At 42.8% G+C, this 12,561-nt stretch overlaps 1 long non-coding RNA gene across 2 annotated transcripts in view; it reads right to left on the bottom strand.

Moving 5' to 3' along the window:
* The window catches only part of LOC104953829 (uncharacterized), a 71,901-nt gene that overhangs the window by 42,580 nt on the left and 16,760 nt on the right, over positions 1 to 12,561 (bottom strand). The window contains exon 2 of one of the 2 annotated variants that reach the window (XR_799262.1): positions 9,398 to 9,465. The exons of the other annotated variant lie outside the window; for it this stretch is intronic. This is a non-coding gene — a long non-coding RNA (uncharacterized lncRNA). The remainder of the gene's footprint in view (positions 1 to 9,397; positions 9,466 to 12,561) is intronic. 2 annotated transcript variants of the gene reach the window in all.

Genomic DNA, 12,561 nt, shown 5'->3' with positions numbered 1-12,561 from the left:
CAGAAAAATGCCATGGCCAGTGCCCATACTTTTAAATGTCCCAAAGGGGGCGGATAAGTGAGTCAATTCTGCAGTCCGAAATGGGAAAAGGCTTAAATGTCCGGTCACAAGGAACTCAGACGGACAGGCACAGCTGAGCCTTTGGTTGTGCTTCCAGGGAAAGCGGAGCGTGAATTATTAACAGGCGCTCAGTCTAATGAAGTGAAGATGAGCCACTTGGCTCCGTGCTGAACGGACTACAGAGCTCAGAGCCCTCAGCAGGTTGCAGTGTCAACAAGTGACATGTCACCTGTACCGCTGCCGGGAACATTGTAATATGCCAGTGTAGGGCTCGGCTGTGTGTTTTTCTAGTCAGCAACACCTAGTGCAGCACACGGTCCCGGGCTGGATTCGAACCCGGGGCCTCCTCTTTGGGACTGAGCCTCAGTACCAACTGAGCTATAAATTAGTGCTGCTTAATTAATCATATTTTAATTGCAATTACGATTTTGGCTTGCAACGATTATGAAAACAACATAATCTAAATAAAACGATTATTTTTTATTTTTGTATTGGTTTTTCAGTTGAATTATACTTAAAGTTCAGGGTAATAAAATGTTAAAAACATACTGTTCACCTTTTTTTCTTCAATAAATGGATGTTTTCAAAGTAAATGGATAATCGTTTTTAATAATCGTGATATCAATTATTGACCCAAATAATCGAGATTATAATTTTTGCCATAATCGAGCAGCCCTACTACACATAGTGACATCACTATGCAACGATCGCGCTTTTATTGGTTACTGCCAATAACACATTGGTCAACGGCTTAGAGATGTATTGTCACTTAGTCTATCACGAACAATCACAACCAGCTAACCAATCAGAGCAGACTGGGCTCTGGTTTCAGACACATCGAAGCACGTAAACATGTCACAGTAGAGGCACAAAATACAAATATGAACCGGAAAATTCTGTGAAATTCTTAACAAATAAAACAAGAATTAGAAAAAGGGGAAATTCGTTCACTTCAACACATTTTACCCATCAGCAGAGCCTTAGCTGACTTTGTGACCACAAGTTTATGGCATATGGAGTCGGAGCGTGGGACACATTTTTTCCCTTTTCCTCCTGATGTTCTTTATGGCACTGGGAAGGAAACGTATTTACTAATGGTACAGCCCATTCTTCACATGGATATCTGAAAAGGGAGGGTTAAAAAAAATGCACTTCCAATCCTCAATTAGTGCCAGAAATGAAACCCAGCTCAGTCACTCTTCATATTGTGAACGCTCTGCAGTGAATATGTCTTGTGAAATCAGTCGGTGTCAAACATTCAAGGAATTTTACTGTGGTTTTCTTTTCCCACTATTGTACTACAACGCACCAGTATTAGGGAAAATTGCGTCTTACAAAGTGGCAACCAGACTCTCTAACCTCTTCCATTTATTCATATCTGTACTGTTAGTGCCAGTTTGACTCCACTTCTCTTCAAGGACTTCCAACAAATCCAGACCCGTGAAGGAGCAGAGGCAGAATATTTTTTCGCTGGTGTACAGTAAGTGTTGCTACAGTCACTGCTCTCAGCCTGCCTGCTCATCTGACAGTCCAACTGCCACGGCTAATTCCCTCACAGACCCTGAGGAAGGCTTCGGGGATCATCCCCAATGGGAGCTGGGAAAGACAGGAAGCTGGCAGGCACATATTTTACTGGGTGAGACGCGGTGGATGACTGCATCAAGCTCATGAGGAAATCCCCATCCTTCCTCTGGGTGGGCACAGTTTCGCTTAAGTGTGGGTGTTGCTGTTGGACGTTGGCCTTGCTGACCAGCTTGACTCCCTCCTGGATCTCTCCGCCTTCAAAACAACCTTCAACCCCTGTGTGCTTTGGCCCACATGCTGCAGGTTGGGTTTAGGTAACTAAAGGCAGGTTGAGAGGGAAAAGGGGCATTTCCAGTTAAAAGCTGAGTATGCTATTTATGTTTAAATAATGGGTCACTTGACAGAAAAATGCCATGGCCAGTGTCCATACTTTTAAATGTCCCAAATATGACCCTTTCAATGATTTTTGACTACTTACTAGCCATTTATCCAAGTGTTAACATGCATTGGACACTTATACCGACCATCTTATTATATTACGGACAGCAATTGCAAAATAAAAACCCTTACGTTAAGAGTATAAGACATTAAAAAGGGACATTTCAACATTTATAATTCCATACAATACAATTACCATTGTATTCTGTGTCTTTCTATGGGCTTGTCGATAGAGGAAGGGCATTGCCTCTCAATTGAAGTAGAGTGAAATGGTTCAGTAGGTCAGCACTATAAAGTATAACTGAACACATAATTGTTATTGACCAATATAACTTCTGGGTAATATTTCCTGAGAAGACATGTTTACCTTAGGCAGAAAATACAGCCAATTAGACTGCGCTGCGTACAAACATAAATACACAAACACCTCAGTGTGTAGCTATAAAGTGTGACATGAGTGGCAGGCCCCGCTATTAAGAGGACAATTGACAATAAAGCTCTCAATGCAGTCACGGGAATAAAATGCTCAGTTATCATTCAATAAGGCAATTATCTTCTACAAGACTCTCAATGGCACTGTACTCATTCCTGGGGAGCCTGCAGGCAGGAAACAATGCTCAGGTGCTGAAATGTCTCTTAGCTACATTACATCCAGTAAATATGTGATATTGCACACCTTGAGAGCTGAAGCTAAGTGTGAGAAACACATATAGGCTACAATGGTGCAACTCAATAACAGTTATAGCCACACCCCAAGCACTTCAGCTTGTAGCTATGTACGTTAAACACAACTCCTTTTCCAATTGCTGGACATTTTCCAGTGCAGGAAGGGTCCTATATCACTGTATATAATACTATCGTTAATTTCTTCTATCTTTCCCATTCTTTTTCGTCAGGGGTTCCCAGTGGCTGTCCGGAGCACATGTGTTTTGGTTTACCTAGAGCGAAGGCCTATCTGAGCCCGGGCTGAGAGCAGACTGCGGGCTTTGTCTGTGGCTCCATTAATCAACTGTCCTTTAACAAAAACAGAAAACCAGATGAGAGACAAAGGGAAGAGACATGGGGGGTGGGCCCTTATTTAGGTAGAAGGGTAAGAAGGAAGAGAGGAGAGAAAAAAGGGGGAGAATGTTTGACCCACATCCAGGCCTTCAATAAATCAAGCAGCAACAATAACAAGCAAAGTTTTCATGTGGCTTGACTGATTAATCAGGCTTTTTTTTGTACATGGAAGGCGAGGGAGTCTTTTCTTCTTTTTCTGTCTTGTCTGTCTTGCGGGAGACTGCAGAGTGGCTGAGGGAGTCTTTTTTGTTGTTGTTGGGGGTATATGCCTTTATGCTGCAAGGTTTCAGACGTGAAGGCCTGCATCGTTCATCGGGTTTAATGAGAGGAAGACCTTCTACTGTGCCGATGGACAATTTCACCGAAGGTTTTCCGGCTATATTAATGCGAAAACACGAAGGTTGCCGGGGAAAGGTATGAACACGCACAGCCATGCAGACACTGGTCTCTTTTCTGAAATATAAACAAGTGCTGTTTTACACACATGCACGTCACCACACACACCATCTACACGAGAAGCCACAGGATGGGAAGGAGCCCTCTGAGACTCTTTGCGAGGTGCCGATCGATGGGCATTGAGTGTGGACAAGGAGGCCTCAGGATCGATAGGGGGCCATTACAGAGATGTGTCTTCTGGGACCTTGGAGAAGAGGTGGTGGTGGTGAGGGGGGGGGGATACATCTGGGCTCTTGATGCCATCTCCTTTACCTCATAGGTGGGAGGTTTTACTCAACGTGAGTGGACATGTAGGCGCATTAAGGAAAGCTGTAGATACAGAGGTAAATGGAGAGCGTCAGGTACTGTGAGATCACTTGTTCCACACACACACACACACAGACACACACACACACACACACACACGGTATCCCAGGAGACCTGCTGCCACACCAGGAGTGCTCATCCTCGTCTACTTCTCTCAATCTCTCTTTTTAAGTGTCCTCATCTACAAACTTCCTGTGGGGGAAGATTCTTTCTGTCTCTCTCGCTCACTTTTAGTGGCATATTCTCCTCTAATTCGCCCTCCTCTTTCTTTAACTCACCCACCTCCCCCCCCCCTTTGCACTGCACTGTCACCAGAGCTGCCTATGCTGTGCTTTGCCAGTGGATCCTAACACTTTCTGTCAGCCCCTGCTCTTCCTCCACTCCTCTGCTACTCACAGAGCACTGAACACTCACTCACCTAAACACACACATAACCTGTGATGATTTCACATACTGCTTTACTCCTGATCCAATGCAATTATTCTGCTCATTCCAGGTTCATATTTGTATTTTGTGCCACTGCTGTGACATGTCTCCATGCTTTAATGTTCAAAAAGCTCTTTATTTCTCTCATATTGCCTTTTCACCCTCTGTCTGAAACCAGAGCCCGGTCTGGTCTGATTGGTTGGTCAATTGCTTAGAAACGTCCCGCCCGTAAGATTATCACGTGGAATGTGTTGGAGTGTTAGCCAATAGAAGCGCAGGTGTAACATAGTCATGTCATTATGTTTCGGAAGTAAACAAAGGAGTCCAATGGAGGCGTTTAAGGAAAGGGGGGAGTGTGGGGGAGAGAAAATCCCTCTGAAAGGAACTTAGCGTTTGCAGACCATTTACATGCACAAAAACGATATAACACACTAAGGGAAAGGGAAAACCCCAAATGAGCATAATAGGGCCTCTTTAAGGTATTTGAACATAACTATGATGTGCTTTATTTACGTTAGCAGTTATACAAATACGTAACTCTCACCTTGAAAAGAACACCATTTAAGGATATGTTCTTCACTTACAATAATAAGAAAAAAAAATGTCTTACTCCGATTACCAAATATAGAAAATCAATAAAAGGAGAATGCTTTGTACAGTTGCTAATCACATGAAAGAAGACGGACGAGTCAGTCAGGCAGACGACAGAAACCAATGAGGCAGACTGTGAGCTGGCTCCTGCTTCCATCACCATTCCAGGAAAATAAAGAACATTTAATCCTCCATCAAAAAATGGTAGAAGAAAGGAAGGCTCCTCCTAGCCATCGCACTCTTTACTGCAGCCAGCCATTAAAGGACGGTTGAAAATAGTGCATTTGGACCATGTTGTGGAGACCAAGCACTATTAAAAGTCAGGCAAATGATTTTACCAGTGCTTATGAAATTGCACGGAGGTGCCATGTCGGCTCCTGCAAGTGCGGTCCAAGAAACCCTTCTGTGGGTGATCAAAAAGTACTTGCAAGCGCACACACACACACACACACACACACACACACACACACACACACACACACACACACACACACACACACACACACACACACACACACACACACACACACACACAGGGCTCAGTTAGCAGTCCCCATTGGTTTGGAAGGCTGCAGCAGGCTATAACAACTGCAGCCTGGCCGGCCCGTTAGTAGAGAGCCCTCTGTTTCAGAAATCTGGGTTCTCTTTGCCTTTGGACAGGGACCAGGTCAGGCTGCACAATACACCACTGTGTTGGGAGAGTGTGAGAGAAATGAGGGAGAGAGGGAGAGAGAAAACTGCAGACATGCTAGTTTCTGTGTGCCAAGATGTGTATAAATAAGCATGTGCGCGCAGGTATGTATGTGCGAGTATGTTTTGGTTGGGAATACTGCACGTGTGTGTGTGTTATGACTGTTAGGCCCACCACACCCTCTCTTTTTCTCTTCCATACTGGATTGCAAAGTCTACGTTGTTACATCATCATCAATTTGCTACCTCAGCACAAGCAAGCATTTTGGGACCCTCCCTCCAGGCAGTGTTTCAATTGGTGTTGTTGAAACCCTCCAAGAGGTCAGTGCACAATAAGTAACACACATCACTGTCAGTGTGAAACAATACAGCGTAACGCGACTTTGCAACTGTGACGACTACAAGGAAAACAGGCCGCAGATGCAGAGTGGGCCGGGGCTTCCTTAAGGCCGCACCTGTCCCTTTAAGATCTCTTTCTCACAGCTTGTGGGTGCTGAGCGGGCTAGCCTGATCCGAGATGCGCTGCGCTGTGCATGTATGGTAACAGGGGGGAACCGCGCCTCCCAGCCTGCCAGCCCACCGCGGAGAATTTGTTTATGTTTCCTCGCTGCCAAGTTCCTGTCAGGAGGCGCCCCGAAGAGGAACTGCAGAGTACTCAGTGCTGTTAGCTACGCCCTCTCGCCTGGAGTGGCTGGGGTTTTCTGCGCACAGTATCTAGTGGTGCTTTGTAGCAACACTTAAATCCAGGGAGGTCTGTTCATCTGTTCATCAATTCACACACAAACACACACTTCAAGCGTGCTCACTCTGTTGTTCCATAACCGGCTTAAGAGAGCGTCAAACTTTATAAAACAAGTTCCAACAGAGAGCTTAATTTATGGCCTCTAAACAGATTAACACCAATTGACTCAAAATGCAGTGCATAAAACAATACAAAGGCATATTTTCATTAAAGCAACACTTTATGAGTGGCACTTTGTTATCCTGGGGATTATGGGTATTGTAAAAACTGAGCACCACCACATAAATACACAGTAAACAGTGTTGGTAAACTCATGGGCATGGAGTCAAGTACTTGTGGGAAAAGAGCTAAATGGAAATAACTCTCCCTCTAATGAGAAAGAGCAAAGCATGCTGACTTCCAACAACACACCATAACATTTCCTCGAATTACGACAAAGAAAATATGATCCATAACTGCCAGTGAAACAATGATTGCATCAATTTTGCACATTAATGGAGTGCCTCAGCCTGTGTTTACATGTTATTTTTGACTATCCACTGCATATGAGCAGCCCTTCTGTCAAACAAGGTCAACAAGTGCGTCCTCTATCTCGATTCTGTGGCCACCCACGAGTTTGCCTCCTGCAAAAAGGAAAGAGCTGCTCACTTACAGGGGTGTCAAGGACACGGGCCGTTTGTCTTCATACCATGCATGTGCGATGTCCAGTAAGTGTGTGTTGTAGGCGACAGAGAGATGTGCGTATGTGTGAGGAAGGAGAGGTCAGACGAGACCACACAAAGGGGGCGTGGGACCCAGTATGGCGAGAAAGAGGAAGAGATAGGATAAAAAAGGGGAAGAACAAAAGATGGAAGTGTGGATGGAAAGATGTAGGCCGGGGTTTGGGGGACTGCGTGAAAGCAAAAACAGGAAGCCATTTATGTCAGCTTGGAAGGCGGGAACAATCCCCGTAACATGGCTCTTACTGTTTTTGACTTCAAAGCCAGAACTTAGAAACATAATGGCTGATTGGAATAATGCACAGGGGAAAGGCACTGACTGAATGTGTTTGAATGACATTCATTTTTAACTTCTCCATTTGTTCACAGTGGGTAGAGAGCACACGCACGAGTGAAAACTTGAATCAATTGAGCATCGGCACACTTCTGCTATTCTGCTGACGGTGAGGAAGTAAGATGCCACACAATATCTTGACATTCAAGTGCCTTACAGAAAATGAGCTCAGCAGCGCAGAATACCAACTAGATTGAAGTAGCTTACTCAGCCGTAACTTTCAAAATGTGGGGTTTTGTGAAAATCGAATTGGTTAATCAGAGGTGTTGAAGTGTTGGAAAGCCCCTCACAGTCGCACCACTACACTCAAATGTATCACGATGAAAGAACAAAAAGATGCCTTGGAGCCATTAGAGTGACAAAGACACTAGGCAGTTTTAATCTAACATGAGGAAATCTTGAGGAAAGAGCACAAAAGTCTGATTCAACAACAAGTGTGTCGAGTGCTGATTATTCCATTCTGTCCAGCATTGAGGGAGAATAATAAGTGTGGAACAACTGTGCATAAACAACACATTTTAATTTCCCGCAAGTTTCCATGTGTAAGGCGGAGATAAAAAAGAAAACAACACTGCAGAAAGAAAACACAGGAGTCCCATTGTAGGCAGCGACCTACCGCACAGAGTGTGAATCATTAAAGGCATGTGTTCCATATCAACTGCCGGGGCCGTTTCCCAAACCCGCGAATGAGACTGGATCTAAATCACGACGGGGACGGGGGGGTTAAATACCGCTTCACGTGGAGATGAAAACCCCAAACCTGCTAACTCAAGAGGGGGAGACAAACTGGAAAATGACTGCATGCGAGAACTGCGTGTACCTTCTGCCAGTTCATAAAATAAAAGCAGTGATGGATAAATGAAGCAGCTAATGGAATCATTTAATGATTTCCAGAAACAGAGATGTGTCATCACGAACAAATGAAGTGAATTCAGTGATTTGATGGGCACTAAACAACTTAGATGAGAGGCAGGCTGAATCAAAAACGGGCCTACTTTGCTTCCTGCATGTTTTTCAGGCTGCCTTTGCCAATTCCTAAAAGTTATAACACAGTGGGATAACATTAACAAGGAAAACAAATCAAAGGGTGAGGAAATGCACAACAGAAGAAGAGTTGTATGCAGTCTTCTTGACCATCGGGCCAGATGTGTGCCAGACCACTTGTCATCCCCGGTTACAACACAGAGACGTCCTCTGTGGGTGTGAGTATGTGTTTGTATGCAAAAACACATCTCCTCTGTGACGCAAGCATCCACTGAACCAGGCGTGTTGTAAGAGGGACTGCATTCTTCTGTATCATTGCAAACACAACAGTATATTTACTTTTACTTGGAGGCTGGCACGGGGTGAAGAGATCACCTTTCCCCAGGGCCAGGAAGGGACAGGACAAGACATGACAAGGGGGAAAAAACACACGTTTGTACAGGCAGGAGAAAGCCAAATATGACCGGAGAGGACAAATCTCCGCAATCCTTGACACTACGTTTGGCTGCGAGGAGTTGACCAACCTTTTTAAGCTCATTCCTGTCATTCTTGAGGCAACATTAAAGCAAAAAACATGACTTAAAGGCAGGAATATAAATAGATGGTACATTATTTTTCCTTTCTGCTGCTGCAGTGTTTTGCAGCCGACACAAGGAAGATGAATCAGCCGCAATAAATCAGTCTATATTCACAGAGTGGTTGTCCAAGTTCTTCAAGCCAGTTCTAGTGATGAATGGCTGTTTGTGTTTGGTCTTCTCTGCTTGAACATGACAGAGCAAAATCCTTGCTGCCATCTCTAACTCTGAGTTAACAGCGTGTGGATTCAATTTGATTCTACCACTGGCAGTGAAGGCCACTCTAAACAGCACAGGGCTTTGTATGCGTGTGAAAATTGAAATACTTGCAGAATCTCTGAAAATTCAAGACGACCACAAAACCAGCGGGGCAGACACATGACGAGCAACAATGGTATTGAGCAACATGTTGTTTGGCACCCACAGGCACAAGTGTGGAGTGTGCAGAAGTCCAATTACCCAGATTTAACAGGAGCGACAAATTCGGGCTTACCCCAAAAACGTCAATCTCTCTGTCCTTGGCCAAGGAAATCTCCCCTTGAATCGATAGCAGCTCCTAAGCTGTGAAGAGAGAGAGAGAAAGATATTTGAAACCCAGAGCTTTGCGGTCCTTATCCACGTGCTGCAGACTCAGTGACTCCCCTAGTTTCCCTGGCACAGAGCTGCTTCACTACATGAAAACTCTTACACTCTTTTTCCTTCCTATAATCTCTCCGCCCTTTTTCCAATAGATAGAATGCTCTTGCTGCTTTTGAGCCCCAGACATCATGTGAGATAAACAGTGCTTTTGTGGTGTGTGAATTACCTGGGGCCAAGGAAGGCAAAGTTGTGCTTATGGCCACAACTCAATTACAGCAATGTGAATCAGGTGGCAGCTCAGAAATCCCCTCAGCCTGGTGAACCAATAGGGACACAGAGGCGCCTTCACGGAGACAAATCTGAAGTAGCATGCTGTCTGTTTCGTAGAAAGGCAGCTAAGTCTGTGCTGTGCAGATGAATAGTTCCCACAGACATAGATCTAGTGCCGCTGATGTGTGAACAATGCTATTTTGTTTATGCATGTTGCTAAAATATCACAAGTGTTCCCCAATCTGTCTGGTTGCAGATCTATATTGGAAGAGTCACATGGCACTTAGGGTCTCTGATAAACGGCAGCTTTGTTCAGCAGAAAGCATGGAAAGTGTTGTGCCGGATTGTTTTTAAGCAAAAACAACTGGATGGAAATTACAGGACGGTGGTTTGAAAATGTTAAAAAGCCACTTTGTTGGACTTGATGGATTCAACATAAATGCCAAATCGAACAATCATGGTCAATAATATTTGAATAGAAAATTGCTCGGTGTCAAAAGCACTCCGTAGCAGAGAGTTTATGCTGTCTTTTGCTTTGAGGAGAAAACCGAGACAGTCTCTTTTTAGAATATCAGTGATACAGGATCCCTCCAAGTCCCGTAAAACGTAGAGCTGTTGACCAGGCCAGGCTTTTCCACAGGCATGTTCAACAGAAACCAATGACCTTTAAAAGTGGGCTGTTTGGGTTTATTTCACTTCCCTCTGCACTTGTTACGGTGAAAAAACAACATTCTTTACTTGAATTCACAAGAAAAGCAGCAAGTTATCCACGACAGATATGTCCTGAAATCCCTATTTATGGTTGCTCTTTACAGTAGAAGGCTTATCAGTCCACTACAGAACAGAAAAGTCCCCTCCCTCCAGGCCACAGTGGCATTTTACAAGCAGCAACATGCTTTTCTCGCCAATTTGAAATAATCAAGCTTCTGATGATAAATATAACAGAGATGAATAAAGCATTCTTACAGAAATAGTGTATTTATCTTTACTACAATGGCTGCTTTTATGTGCACAACAACACACAACTTATTTTGGCATCCGTGCAAACTTCAATTTAACTTTAATGAGGTATAACATTCTTTATTTATATGATGTATTTGCCAAATAAATGTGTGAAGCTGTGTTACCGTTTCTGTTCAAGCAATGGTTCCAAAATCATAAAATGACCTTAGTTATAGACCTTCACAAACATGGCAAGTAATATGTGTATCGTTTAACTCAGAAGTATTCAAAAAGAAAAAGGGATACAGTAATGCACCTTAAAATATAATATAATGTCTAATAAACTACAACCAGATTTCTTTGAATATCTCGCTGACTCGTAACGTCAAAAGATAACAGTGTGTCTGGCTCCGGTTTACTCTTTTATGAATGGCTTATTCATTAATTCATTAGAATTAAGAAATAAATCAGCATGGGTTATGACAGTGTTTTTCAAAGTGGGGGCCCCGACCCCCGGGGGGCCGCCAGGGGGCACGCAAAGTTTGAGGGAAAGGGGAATTTTTTTAAAGTGCCATTTTTTTTTTTTTTACATGTTATTAATAACTGCATATCTATCAATATATGTGTCCTTTGATACCAATCTTTTAATATTTTTTATTTATTAATATATATATATATATATTTTCAAATCACACGACCGCCCTTCAAGATCAGAATCGAGCTGCCGCTGCTGAGAGTGAAACTGAGTATCTGCTCAGCTTTTGGAGAAAGTGAGAGCTAGTGAATATTTCGCTCTGCAGCTGGGTGAGAGCACGGATGTAGCAAATATTGATGTTTATATATATGAATATAAATGTTTATTGTTAATATTACTGTTGAATATTATATATAATATTATTAAGGCATAAGTAGCTCTCAAAAATGCTAAAAATATGTTAATTGTTCATATTACTGTTCAAAATTATATAATATTATAAAGACAGAAACCACTTTAAAAATGCTTTAAAAATATGTTTACTGTTGATATTACTGTTTAATATTGTGTTAAGAATTTTTATAACAGAAGACACAATAAATGTAATGAATGACAAACAAAAGATAAATACAAAACAAAATTAGAAGAATAACTGATTATTAATTATTAATACAAATATATATTAAGAAAATNNTATTAAGCTGTATGATTAATTTGTCATATTTTCCATCATAATGTACTCATCATTTAAAAAACAAATTGCAACAGGGGGGTCCCCGCCAGACGATAATGCTATATGGGGGTCCTTGGCATGACAAAGTTTGGGAACCCCTGTGTTATGAAACTACACAGTGACACATAATGCTTTAACAGGCTCAAACTTTTCTGGATTTTATAAAATCTTTCGGGTATTGCAGTGTTAGTAAAAACACCCCATTATGCCTTTGAATTATATATAAGCATAGCCCTTAAGCAATGCTTTGCATGTGACAACACAAACTAATACTGTATTTAGCCTTTAGCTGCACAATAACCAGCCTACTTCTTCTACTCCAACACATTATTGTGATAAAATCAGCTGGCTGGTGGCGTCAATGAATCATTCATTTCACTTCCTGTCTTATAACACGTCTTTGATTTGCGTTTGTGGATCTGAAAGATGTGTTTTTACTAGTCCTCTAGACCAAAAACAGCCACATTTAGATAAAAGAGGAGGTACTTTGGAGTGAAATGAGGACAGAGTTTATGCACACGCACGTATGGTGTGTATGGTGTGTGTGTGTGTGTGAGATTCTGCAGCCTGTACACTGATGAAGGTGGACAGGAGTAGCCTGGGGTAATCACATCTTTATCCTTGCTGATGGCTGAGAGCAACTCATTGCACACTTGCG

Source organism: Notothenia coriiceps, unplaced genomic scaffold (assembly GCF_000735185.1).
Source record: "Notothenia coriiceps isolate Sejong01 unplaced genomic scaffold, NC01 NC01_scaffold00022211, whole genome shotgun sequence".
NCBI lineage: Eukaryota > Metazoa > Chordata > Actinopteri > Perciformes > Nototheniidae > Notothenia > Notothenia coriiceps.
Note: the sequence above shows the minus strand (reverse complement) of the source record. Positions and strands in the feature narration are given on the sequence as shown.